Source organism: Camellia sinensis, chromosome 4 (assembly GCF_055761805.1).
Source record: "Camellia sinensis isolate YWXY chromosome 4, ASM5576180v1, whole genome shotgun sequence".
Classification (NCBI taxonomy): Eukaryota; Viridiplantae; Streptophyta; class Magnoliopsida; order Ericales; family Theaceae; genus Camellia; species Camellia sinensis.
Genome location: NC_138964.1, coordinates 216,166,298 through 216,179,729, shown reverse-complemented (window position 1 = coordinate 216,179,729; position 13,432 = coordinate 216,166,298). Strand labels below are relative to the sequence as shown.

The following is a 13,432-nucleotide window of genomic DNA, read 5'->3' as shown; positions in this document are numbered from 1 at the left end:
GATGAGAAGTGAAGATGAGCTCAAAATATGGCCCTTTTCAGTTAAGGCCGAAGCTCAACACAAAAAGCATGCATGGCTTACATATTGATTAAGAAAAAGGGTCAAAAGGGTAAAAGTGTAACTTACCCTTGAAGATCTAGACTTTGGTTGCTTCTTGGATGGATTTGCTGCTCCTTTGGCCTTCAAGAACCCTTCTTTGTTGCTGGAAATGAGATAGTGGTGGTAGGGCTTGGTGGTGTAGAAGAAATGAAGGTTAAGGAGTTAGGGTTTTTTGAAGTTTTGAGAGTTATAACAATGGAGTTTAGGGTTGAGCCTTGGAGATGAATTTTTCTAACCTCTATGAAGAAGACCCTCAGCTGGTTTATATGGTCAAGAAAGGGGTGTAAAAGGGGGGTCAAATGGAGAGGAAAACTCTCTCCCAAAATATCCCCCGGATACAGAAAATATCTGGGGGATATTGCCCCACAGCTGGAAAGGGCACAGTGAGGAGAGCACGGCCGGCCGCTCACTTTGGCCGGAGGTGGCCGGCCGGCCACACCCCCTAGCCGGCCGGCTAGGGGTCAAAAGGGTCAACCAGATTTACTGGCCGGCCAGGTATTGGGGAGGTAGCCCTATGTGTGTACAACACAACCATGTAATTGAAATTCCAAGAAAGTGGGCCCAAGGGGTTCAACAATGGCTCGGAAAGAGGGGGTCAAAAGGGTCAAGTTGACTTACTGGCCGGCCATGAACTTTTAGTGGCCTCCCAGGTGTGTAGATCACAGATATGTGGTTCAAAGTTCAAGAAAAAAGGTCCAAGGGGTTCAACATTAGCCCGGAAGAAAAGGGTCAAAAGGGTCAGGTGACCTTAATGGCCGGCCATGAACTTTTAGTGGCCTCCCAGGTGTGTAGATCACAGATATGTGGTTGAAAGTTGGCAACGCTAGCTCTAAGGTATTCAACATTAGCCCGGAAGTGCGAAAAACGGGCGCCGGGAGGCTCGGGAAGAGAGATAACTGGTTGCTGCAACAATTGCTGGCCTCCCACCCTTCAGTGACCTTCCTCGGGATAAAACAGAGGTACCTGCCAAAAATGAGCGAAAACCGTTGCAAAACGAATGTTCCGGAGCCAAAACACGCAGTTCGGGGTCCCGGAAATGGGCTGTTAAGCATCGAAAATGGCATTCGACCTCGAAGTGGGTTTCTCAACCCCCAGTGTCCCTCAACAGGGAGCAAATAGGAATTATGCCGAAAATCAGAGCAAACGGAGGTGGTTAGGCGGTCCCGAACCGAGGTACACGGCCTGACGGCTCCGAAAACCGGGAACCGGACTCCGAAATGGGCAAAATGGCCTACGGCCACCAAATGTAGCCTACGGACATTGAGAGATGGTCTACGGGACCTCTCCCTCCCCTCAGGAATAGAAACAGAGAAAACCGAGTCTGGTTCGCAAACCGAGACAAGGCACAGAAGAGGGTTCGGAAGTCTGGAGGCAGGGCTCACGGCCGCGATTCTGGAACTTCTGAACAAGCACATTATGCAATATCACCCAGCGCTCAATCGGTGACGTCTGAGTCTTAGGGTCGGTCAAAAATGGGGTGTCTACAGTATGGTTTTCTTTTAGTGGACAATGTTGCATCGCAAGACCACTAAGTGTTTCAGTTGCAATTCTTCATCAGTTCAATATTCTGCCTGAGATGTATCAAGTTGGCTACACAAAATTGTTTTTCCGCACTGGCCAGGTAAGATGTACACTTTCAATTGACTCTGCAATCTAGTTTATTCAATAAAGATGCAAATATTTAGTTAATCCTACTAAGGCCTTCATCCTAGCAGGGTAAAAGTTGAAAATTTTCTATGCATATGGACGGGTTGGCCCACATTGAGTAAAAACAGCTTGAGTTGAGCTGCCTTTTTGCATAACTAAAGTCAGTAGTAGCTTGATGATAAAATAGATATCACACCTTCAAAAATATCCAAATGGATACGTTGCAAAATATTGGTATTTGCTTTGGAAGACCATAGAAAAATATATAAATATCAAAGTAAAAAATCAATGAAAAAGGATATATTCAGGTCTTGAACGTACAGATATATTGCAAATTTCATGGATTGAATTTTGATTTTTTTTTTTTCTGATTTTTTAGATAACCAAATAAAAGTTTTAAAATTTTTTAAAAATTGAAGTCAGAATTTAAGAATCAAACATGGTGATAAGTTTTTGTTACAGTATTAAAATTTATAATTTTTTTTGTATTTGATGTTATAGTAGTTAAATTTTTATTTTTGTATTTGATTGAGATGTTTAATTATCCATCTGGGATTTGATGACTAACAAAAAAAATATTATATTTGATGCTATAGTAGTTAAATTTTCAGAAAAGATTGGTAGCTCGAATCTGTGGCTCGAAAAATGGCTCAAATTTTATATGCACTCACATATCTTTCTACACCTCCATTGTTCATCTCAGTTTGCCTTTCACATATCTTTAATGCTATGAAATTGTACTTTGTAGTTCTAATTTAAGCTCATTTACTTGACCATGTTGGTCTCATTTATAGGGGCTGCTATGGTTTTCCATGGGTTTTAATACTTTATTGCAAGCCAGTAATGGAAATTTCAATTTTTCATTTATTTCAGTGACAGGACAAAATATTATTTGTTGGCATCCTTTGTTCTACACATAAAGCATAGTGAGTCCAAGGATTCCACTATAAGCCCAAGAATTTTGCTGTCTGGTCCTGCAGGTGAACAAGACCATCTCCTTGTCCTAGAACATTTTACGATCTCTCTTACTCAAAATAAGTTTGAGTCTATGAGTGGAGAGGTTTTTGAGTGATTTTTACCCAAGTTTAAATTTGATATAGGTTTCAGTCAAGGGTTGGAGATGCCATTATATCACTGTGTATTCTATATTTAATTTTCGTTTTGAGACTGAATAGTTATTGTTTGTCTTTTATTTGTAAATATTTTAGATTCATCATGATATGACAGCTCATTTATCTCACTATTTTGTATATACGGGCCATAATTTGTATCTAACGGGAAATCAACTAAGGAGTGACTGCAGTGATGTCCCGATCATACAAGCATTGCAGAGAGGTGTTAGAGTATTTGAACTGGATATCTAGCCGAGTTCCACAAAAGATAATGTCAATGTTCTTCATGGAAGGTAATGGTGCTAATTTGCAAATGGTAGTCAATTCTAATATGGGAATTTTGAACCCCCCAAGTTATACTTTAGGATTATATCTCTATGTGACTTTGTATATGATGGTATCTAGAACATTTTTTTACAAATGTGCAATTACTAGTATGTGTATACCCAAGGAGCTGAGTTTTTTTTCTTCTTTCTAAGGAAACTCTGGCCAACCTCCCAAGCGTTTAGAAGAGTTTCTAGGAGCTCAAATGGAGAAGATGATGAAGAATGGTCGCTGATATTTGAAATGCACTCAAGGTATTTGCACAATTAACATTCAATTGCATTTCTTTTGTAGAACATTAAATATTTGAGATTGGTAGAGCCTCTTAAGCTAAGTCGTTGGTTATAGTAAAATTTCTGTTGAATTTGCAATTTATGTGGGTAAAGTGACATTTTATTTTTACACGCTTCATGTCATGCTAGAGGTATTTAATGTTAAGACATTTGAAGGGGTGTGATCAGTCGGACTTTATCTTTTGTGAGACTAGAACAATCTCTACAAGTAGTTAGTTTATTCATATGCTTCTAGCGGTTTCTGAATTAATTTGTGTTTTCATTTTTCAGGTTAGAAATTTCTTGGAGAGATGCAAAATATGGTCAAAGAATTCAAGAACTTAATTTTTCAAGTTTTTTCATTTTTTAATATATGTAAGCACAATGTAAAACTTTTTATTTAATCCCTCTGTATATAATTTTGAACATATTTAACTTTCATTTATGAAATATATGACGTTATTCCATTCAATATGTGATTGTGATTCAAAGTTTAGTATATAGTGTGTATTACATTCTTGAAATGCGCATATAAAAATAATATTGATTATTCTTCAAATATGTCAAATTCTTTTTTTTATTGCAGATTTTATTAGTTATTAATCACACTTAAAAGATGTGATCTAAATATTATTAATCACACTTAAAAGATGTGATGAAATCATTTTTAATGACACTTAAAAAGTGTGATTAAAAATGACCCCCTTTTAATCACACTCCCAAAGACCACACTTAAAAGATGTGATTTAAATGTTTTTAATCACACTTAAAAGGTGTAATCTAAATATTTTTAATCACACTTAAAAGATGTGATCTAAATGTTTTTAATCACACTTAAAAGATGTGATGTAAATATTATTAATCACACTTAAAAGATGTGATGTAAATATTATTAATCACACTTAAAAGATGTGATGAAATCATTTTTAATGACACTTAAAAAGTGTGATTAAAAATGACTCCTTTTAATCACACTCCCAAAGACCACACTTTAATAAAACTTAAAAGGTGTGATTAAAACACATTCATCACACAAAAAAAGTGTGATCTTTATCTGTATTTGTAGTAGTGATAAAAGGGATGTCATGGAGATATTAAGTGCGCCTAAGTCGCAGATTTAACTAGTAAGTGCTAATTCCCTGCACCTTCAAGTCAATTTTATTCTCCATACACTTTACTGCATCTAGTTGAAAGATGACGATACTCATCTTGCCATATCTATTTCTCGCTTCATAGTTACTTGCAATTAATTCTACTATCCACAAGAAGGAGAGAATAAGCTATCAACTATGACAGCTCCAAAGTAACTTAAGCGCGAATTAGGCTAAAGAGTCTAATTCAACACAATGCTCTCACAAGTGATGCGTCAAATTCTTAGAGTCATAACAACCTTGTCGGCCTTGACCTTTTCATCACTATGCCGCAACGTTTGCGCTTAGTGTTAAACGTTATTAAAAAACGTTAGCCTAGCTAAGGAATTATACAAAGAAGCCCCTCCTCATGTCTCACACTCAAGTGTGGAAACAGTAAGTGTCCAGATTTAGACAAGTTGGCAATGCTAATAGATTTTGCAGCCACTAAGCGCTAATCTTTTCACTTAGTGTTAATAGATTTTGCAGCTACTAAGCGCTAATCTTTTCACTTAGTGTTAATAGATTTTGCAGCTTCTAAGCGCTAATCTTTTAACTTCACGTGATATTTCAATGCACACTATTATAGTGCATGAAATTTTGCTCCATCCAACTCCCAATAATTGGGTAGAGAGCAAAACACTGCTCATACTGGCTACTCGTCTTACACTTAATGACTAATTTATTTAAGCTCGCATTTCTTGGATGACGTGACTCTTAAATGTTACTTCATCCAATGATGTAACATTATTTACAAATCAAATTACAAAGTCAATTCGCGCAGCTCATTAGTCAAGATCATATACTGATCTATTGAGGGCTTACTAATTTCATAACTCCAAAACTCGCCAACCAAAACTACGTAGTATGCCGCTAACCATAGCGCACACATTAGTTTTTATTGTGCCAAACAAGGCACCAAAACCACGGCGACTTTGAGTTATGTTTCCTTACTTTGGCTCAATTAAGGTTTGACCTAAAGTCTCCAAGACTTTTGCTCATCTAAAGAATGGAATTAGTTTGTTCACATTTGAACATCTCTACTAAGTCTAGGTCAATCAAATTATCTTCCATAAGTTAAATCAATTTAGAGAGAAATTCGCATTAGGATTAATTTGATTAGCATAATATAATTTTGCCGCAAAAAACTAAATTAAATAGTGACAATATTACACAAGTCGCAAGATCGAAAATCTGCTATGCTCGTAATCATCTCTTGCGCCACAGGTGACAATTATCTAAAATTTAATTTAATTTATGCGCAAAATATTGGTTTTCGGGAGTTAATCTACAAAGATTTCTCTCAACCGAATAACCTCCCACTGACTATGGCATATACGAAGCATGATAAATTCCATACAATAGCATCTTAATGTAAATTTACAAATAACTCATGCTATATTCATTTAATAATGGAATTCTAATAAATAAATAAATAAATAATCATACTCCTCTAATTACAACATATTACAAATTCTAAAAAAAATATGCTGTATTAAATATTTAAATTATGCCATAACAGAAAGTACATTATCCTGAAATTTTCTGGAATTTTCTGGTATTTTCTGGAATTTTAAATAACTAATAAACACACATAAAATCAGAAATAAATATTCCAGAATCTGATAAAATGCTATAACTATACCAGTAAACAGTAAACTATATCAATAGTCTACAATAAAAAATTCAGCCCCAGAAATTTAATCATGCAACACCAGATGCATTTTAAAACAAAAATAATGCATTATTATTTCAGGAAAAATATTTTTTATTTTCATAAAATTTTCAAAATTTTTCAGAATGTAGAAAAATTAATTCTGAGTCTAACGGTACCAACCATGCTTAAAACAAAGCTATAACGAATAAATTATGGCCAATTAACGCAATTTAGAATTAAAAACAAACAAACAGAGCCTAAGGCATAAGCAGCCAAGCCAGCCAAGCCGCAGGAGGAAAACGGCGCGGCTCAGCACCGGCTCGGAGCGGCTCGACGCACGGCTCAAAAGCGGCTCGGCGCTCGGCTCCAGCACGCGGGGCGCGTGCGAGGCGCGAACGGCGCGCGTACGTGGACAGCGCCGCCGACGCGCGCGTGATGGCGCGTGCAGGCGCGTCAGCAGGGCATCCGGCGCGTGGGAGCGCGTGGCTGCGCGTGGCGCTGCTGGGAGGCGCCATACAGCGCGTGAATCACACGGGCCGCCTTCCCGGGTGTTTTCTGGTCCGATTTTTGTACTGCCGGACTCCTTTTTTCAAAATAAAACCGTTTATGGTAAAAAAAAGACATTAATGAACATAAAAAAAATATTTATGCTCTTAATCTAATCAAAGTAGATTTTTTTCCTCCTTTAAAAACATTCATGTATATAATGTAAACATACACATGTAAAAATATACACATGATTAAAGGAAACACGAAAATATCCATCAATGGCTCTGATACCAATGTAAATCAAAGTATAAAACATGCAGCGGAATAAAATGTTTAGATCATACCTTTATTGATCTAAAACCTCGTGGATAAATCATGTGCTTCCTGAATCTAGTCAATTAACCCAGCAGTGAAGTGATATTACAATATTGAATATCACCCACACAAACCACAGTGCAAATGGCTTTTGATCGTTATTTTGGGAGAGAGTCAGTATCTTGAAAAAAAAAAAAACAAACATACGTTGTTTTTTCACTTAATCACCCATATCCCATATATCAGATATATAATCTATTTATCTCATTTATCCATTTGTTAAATGAGATAATATCTGATATCTATATCATCTATCCATATCATGATATGATAGATATATATCCTGAGTGGCTATCCAAATAGGTTTGAATTCAAATTCAAAACCCATTTGGATGAGGTCCAAAAGGTTCTAAGGGTCATGCCACATGGGCGCCCAATTTCTAACATTTAAACACAACACAGTAAAGTCTTTTCATTGACATTAAGAGAACCTTAATACAATCACTTAATAAAAAGTGGTATTTATTATTTGTAAAAAAAAATTTCAGATTTTCGCTGATATGTTTGAATTATATTTCTAACCTTCGAAATGTCAAAAATAACCAATAAATATTGATAAAGTTTATCATTATTTTGTAATTATTTTTCTAGTTTTGGACTAATATAAATTTCTTCCTATTATTATTATTGTTATTGCAGATCTCAATTCTTATGAATTTGTTTCTTTCTTTTGTTAACAATGTTAGAATTGCCCTATCCCTCTCTTAATTGTATCTTTAATGATATGATAAATAATATTAACTAATTAATTTTTTTCAAAGTCTTTTCTCGTCTTTTAAATTTTTTTAATTAGGAATGATAAAATAAGTGAGGTAGAAAAAGTCTCCCTTTTATTACATGGCATGGCACACAGATTTCCAAAAAAAAGAAAGAAAAAAGAGGCCATTATTTTCTGTTCTAAATCATCATGGGTGGGTTTAGGGTTTATTCTTTATTATCAAGGAAGAATTATTGTCTAGTGCAGAGTATCTTTGGCTCTTTGATATTTGCTTTGTCCAATCTCTTCATTCTTGTAAATTCACTTTTTGTTGGAGAAATATTCTCAACTCAGGTTTTTGATCCACCAAGATTTGCAACATTCTCTAGAATCATCTCAGCTTGGGACACTTCATTACCTTTTGATAATAGTTGACCTTTGTTCATTTGCTTTTTGGTCCAATTACTTATTTGTAATCATTAAAATTAACAATACAAAATAAAAATGCAGAATAAATTAGGGGGTGTTCAAGCAACCGAACCATTCGACAAATTCAACCCGAACCAACTGACCCGAAGACATTACAGACGGTTTCGAGCTTAAATTCGATCGGGGACGAGCCTATTTTCAAATGAATAATGCTTGGGGGGTCACTCCCTCACCCCCTTTTGTCACGTGGCGGGTGGTGATTGGAGGAGCAGAAAAAAAAAGAAAAAAAAAAAGAAAATGTAATCAATGAGAGAGAGAGGGTCAAAGGGGGTAAGGAAAAAGGGGATGAATCATTGTTGTTTTCAAATTTAAACTCAGGTTTCGATCAGTTTTCAGTTTCACATAATTAAAAGTAACTAAACTTGAACCACATATATTACTAATGATGCAGAATTCTGATTCCATTGCCACATGTGTTTATCTAATTGGTTCGACAGATTACACACAACTTCCAACACTCTTATGTCTTTCCCTTCATCACATTTACAGACATCTCTCTCTATCTCAAAAACAAAAATGCTTTAGACCACTAATTAGTGGTGGCTCTAAAGATGTGGCAGTGGATGGGACCCACTGCCACATGTGTTTTGTGCCTTGTTTTTTTTTTTTCTTTTTTTTTTTTCAATTGCCACCTCACTAGTGGTGGTATTAGTGATGGTAAATTAGTGGTCTATGCTCATCTCAAAAAACTCAAAAGACAGAACATGATGATCTCACCAACCTCCCTTTCGTCTCTCTCTCTCTCTCTCTCTGAAACCCTAATGCATCCATAGATTCTTTAATGGTCTCACCTATAAATCTGAACTCAATCTTTAATTTCAAACCCTAAATACTCTATATATTAAAGATCAACTATGAAAACCCTCTTTGATTCAAGGCTATTGATGAAGAAAACCCTGTAACTTCGAAGTTTTGAAGTTTCAAAACGAAGCTTTGTTGTTTTTCCCGACTCTCTAAGATCTTCCTCTGGTGACAGCCATATTTTACGACTCAAAGTTCTTGACTCAATGATCAACCAAACCCCAAGTACAATTTTATGAAAATTTTGTATTTTGTATTTTGTATTTTTTTTGTTAATGGATCATTATTGTTTTAATAATTTTAGTTTTGTGAAGATTTTTCAAATAGATTAGTACTAATTTTTTTTCATTATTATTTTTTTTCTCAAGATTTTGGTTTTTTTTTAGTGCTAAAATATGATAGATATCATATACGTATTTGATTATTGTTTCATGAGAACTGAATATGATGGTGCTAAATTTTTCAATTTCCAATAACAATTTATTTATTTTTGGTTTGTAAGTAATTGGATGTTGCCATATTGGAAGTTGAATCTACTAATCCCTTAATCTAAACACTACTATTTCTAATACCATGGCCACTTGGGAAGAAAACTTGTTTCGGATGTAAAAGGCTGCTTTTTTGTTTTTTGTATTTTCGATCTACTCACTAGACTAGCAAATCATTTTTCCTTCATAGAAAAGACAGATTTAATTACTTAAGTTGACTTGAATTTTGTTTAGATGGTTAGATATTAAAGGTTTAAAATGTTTCGGTTCATATTGATTGTTTAGTTTAATGTGTTCTTTATTCAAATTAAAGTTATTGAAAGTAGAATCTTTGCTCATTTGTTCAAGTTCTGGTTAAAAATACATTCAGCTACAACTTATGCTTACATTGAACTTCATTTATTTTTTGTAATTGGTTTAGACAAATCAAATATATTTATTTGTTGGGTTATGAGTTTTCAAAAAATAGTCTTTGAGTTTTTTGTTTTTTATTTTTTCAGTTTTCAGGAATTGGTTTAAAAAAAAAATTTAATCAAAATGTGTATTGTTTTTTAAATGCTGTTATATTTTTGTTTAAGTTTGTCATGTTTTTGTATCATTGCTTTTAAATTGTTCATGCATTCTTTCACGAGGTTCTTTACTTATTTATTTTTTTAAAATTTCTAATAGATAATAGATCATCCAAATCAACCTACTGCCCAGGATGCTATTGTTATTCCCCCTTCTACTATCCAAGAAGACCCTATTGATAATCCTTCAAAATCACCTAAGGTGCATGCAAAAGGTACTGGGAGAAAACCTTCAAGCGCATGGGATCATTTTGATAAAATCAAGTCTAAAGATGGGGTAACTAGGGTTGTTTGTAAATATTGTCAAAAGGAGTATTTGGCTGATTCAAAGGGGCATAGGACAAGCAACTTATTGAGTCACTTGGCTTTTTGTCGAAAATATCCTCACAGAGATGTGGATAATAATGGACAACAAACTTTCTCTTTTCAGTCCAAAAAAGATGGAGACGAGGGTGTTAATCTTGTGGCAACGAGCGTTAGTGTAGAAGCTGCAAGAAGAGCTCTTGCTGAGATGATAGTGCTTGATGAATTACTTTTTAGGTTTGTGGAAGGTAAAGGGTTTAAGAGATTTTGTGCTGTTTTGCAACCAAAGTTTAACATTCCATCTCGTGTTACCATTGCTAGAGACATAGCAGGGAGTTTCAACAATGAGAGGGATCGGTTGAGGAAAGTATTAAAAGGGCGTAGGATTTGCCTTACCATGAAAGAAAATTTTGAAAAGCATTGAGGTAATGGGAAGAAAATCAACTTACTTGCGTATGTTGTTGTTTTACTTGATCCTAGAAAGAAACTGAGGTATCTGAAATTCTGTTTTGCATAATTACTTGTTGAAAGAGTGGTGAATGAGATAACAGGTTGGGTAAAGGATTGTCTATCTCGTTTATATGAGCATTATGCTTCTCATGATTCGGTAATTATCGAAATGTCTAATGTGTGGAAAGGATCAGCGATGAAGGTTGATGATCCACATCTATTAATTGCTTCTCAATTTAATATTTATTTGGAAAAGGAATGCTCTAGTGTGTGTAAATCTGAGGTTGATAGGTACTTGGCAGACAGGTGTGAAGCTTCCAATGAAGAAAAGTTTGATATATTAAGATGGTGGAAGGTCAATTCTTCCAGTATAGAGTGTTGTCCCAAGTTGCATGTGATGTCTTGGCAATACCCATCTCTATAGTAGCTTCTGAATTAGCCTTTGATACAGGGGGACGCATTCTAGACTCATTTCGTAGTTCATTATCTCCAGTGATGGTGGAGGCTCTGATATGTACACATAATTGGCTTCAAAGCACAGTTCCTATTTCTCTTCGAAAGGTAATGGATAATGTGGAGGAACTTAAACAATATGACCCTACAGGTAATTTTTTGATTTATTTTTATATTTATGTTTTACACTAAATACAACATAACATTGTTTTAAATCTGAATTAATTGTTCTACTGCTTGTAGCTCTTTCTGAATTTGCATCAACCTCAAACCCAAGTTCAAATGTTATCACACTCTAGTATGGCTTGGTAAAGTTACTCAATTCTACATCTTTAATATTTACTTCTTACTTAATTAATAAAATCTATTTGCAACATGTTCTCATCTTCTATGTTTTTTGGATTTGCAAGCTTCAATCTTTTTGGTTTCATGGGGAGTTAACTGAGTTTCTTGACTAATTTTTTTATACAGTTAACATAGATCAGTACTTTTCTTTTTGACTTCATAAACAAATATTTTTGCACATGGATAGTGATTGAGATAACTATACTTGTGAATGTTTTGATGGATGGTGACAAACTAAGTAGTTAACTTATTTTGTTAGTTTTAATGTGGATGGTGACAGCACCTGGAATTTTTTTGGCAGTAGTGCATACTGCATTTGATGTATTTTGGACAGATTCTATTTCCTAATGCTTTAGATTAGTATGCAATTTATTTTTTGTTTTTGGATGAATGCAACTTTTGAGCTTTGGTTGTTTGTTTTTGGATTGATTTTACATAGGTTATTCATTGCCAAATTGTTTTTTATTTTTAGATGAATGAAACATTTTATTTTGGGCTGTTTATCCTTGGACTTATTTTACAAGTTATTTATTTTATTTATAATGGGTTGTTTAGATTGATTTTAAATAAATTATTATTTTTTTTAATGGGCTTATCTCTAGAAAGGGCTGTTTGGGCCATTATCTAAAACAAAACATAACTAAATTATAGAATTGGATTGTTTGAATGTTAAATGGGCTAAAAATAATATTAATTCATAAAGGTCCAAATTTGAAGGCCCAACCCACTCATCTGATCCGAACCTGACCATTAAACCGAAAATCATATAAGAGCGGTTTTGACAACAAATCTGGTCGGCAACGGTTAATTTTTCATCCACCCAAATTATTATGGTTCAATAGTAGTTAGGGATCTAACCCAAACCAAACCAACTCGTATATATCCCTAGAATGAATCACAAAAAATATAAGCAGTGCCCCCGTCCCTCTTCCGTTGGGTTTGTAGTACTACTGTATTATTACCACCACATTGAATGATCAAATCAAATGTCATTCACATTAGAATTAAAAAATAAAAATACTACTAATAATTTCAAAATATAACATTTCACTACACATTTCATATATTTTTAAATATTTATGTATATACATATATTCTTTTTTTGACAAATTTCAATAACTATAAAAACTATTTTTTAACATTAACAAAATTAAATCACTACTTGTAAATGCTGATATGCATAGAACATGTATTAAAAATTTTAAATTTTTTGACATAATCAACATCATGACCCAAAAAACGAATTCCAAAATAAACCAAAAGAAGAATTCCAAAAGAAACCAGAGACCAGCTCACTGAAGGACATGAGATGAGATGCTTTCAGTGGGAAGAGAATGATGATGAATCATCATATTAGTGCTTTGACAAATCTTGTAACAAGTAATAACATACCTCAAAATCCATCACAGTTTCTCATTTTTAGCAAAAAGTTCTTCAGCACACATACCAAACAACAATGGTTCATCCCACTAAAAATATCACCACTAATAGCACTAATGCATTAAAAAAGTAAAAAAAAATAAAAAAAATACAACTCCAACACCAAAACATCACATCATTAATGACGGGACTCACTGCCACCTAATTAGTGGGAGCACTAATTAGTGCTCCCAAACATTTTTCCATACCAAAATTGGCCGACGCAGGAAAATACGAGTAAAGATTCTCTAAAGTTTTTTTTTCTTAAAGTTTTCTAGAATGATGTATTGTGTGATTGAGATTTAATGACAAG

General features: G+C 34.4%; 2 long non-coding RNA genes across 2 annotated transcripts; both read left to right on the top strand.

Moving 5' to 3' along the window:
- Positions 1-1,585: 1,585 nt before the first annotated feature.
- LOC145789925 (uncharacterized) lies at positions 1,586-3,958 on the top strand. The gene is made up of 4 exons (XR_014328418.1): positions 1,586-1,720; positions 2,620-3,151; positions 3,338-3,436; positions 3,746-3,958. It is a non-coding gene; the product is annotated as an uncharacterized LOC145789925 (long non-coding RNA).
- Positions 3,959-8,979: 5,021 nt separating this feature from the next.
- LOC114312850 (uncharacterized) lies at positions 8,980-12,087 on the top strand. Its single transcript, XR_003646978.2, has 3 exons — positions 8,980-9,317; positions 10,250-11,506; positions 11,599-12,087. It is a non-coding gene; the product is annotated as an uncharacterized LOC114312850 (long non-coding RNA).
- The last annotated feature ends 1,345 nt before the right edge of the window (positions 12,088-13,432 follow it).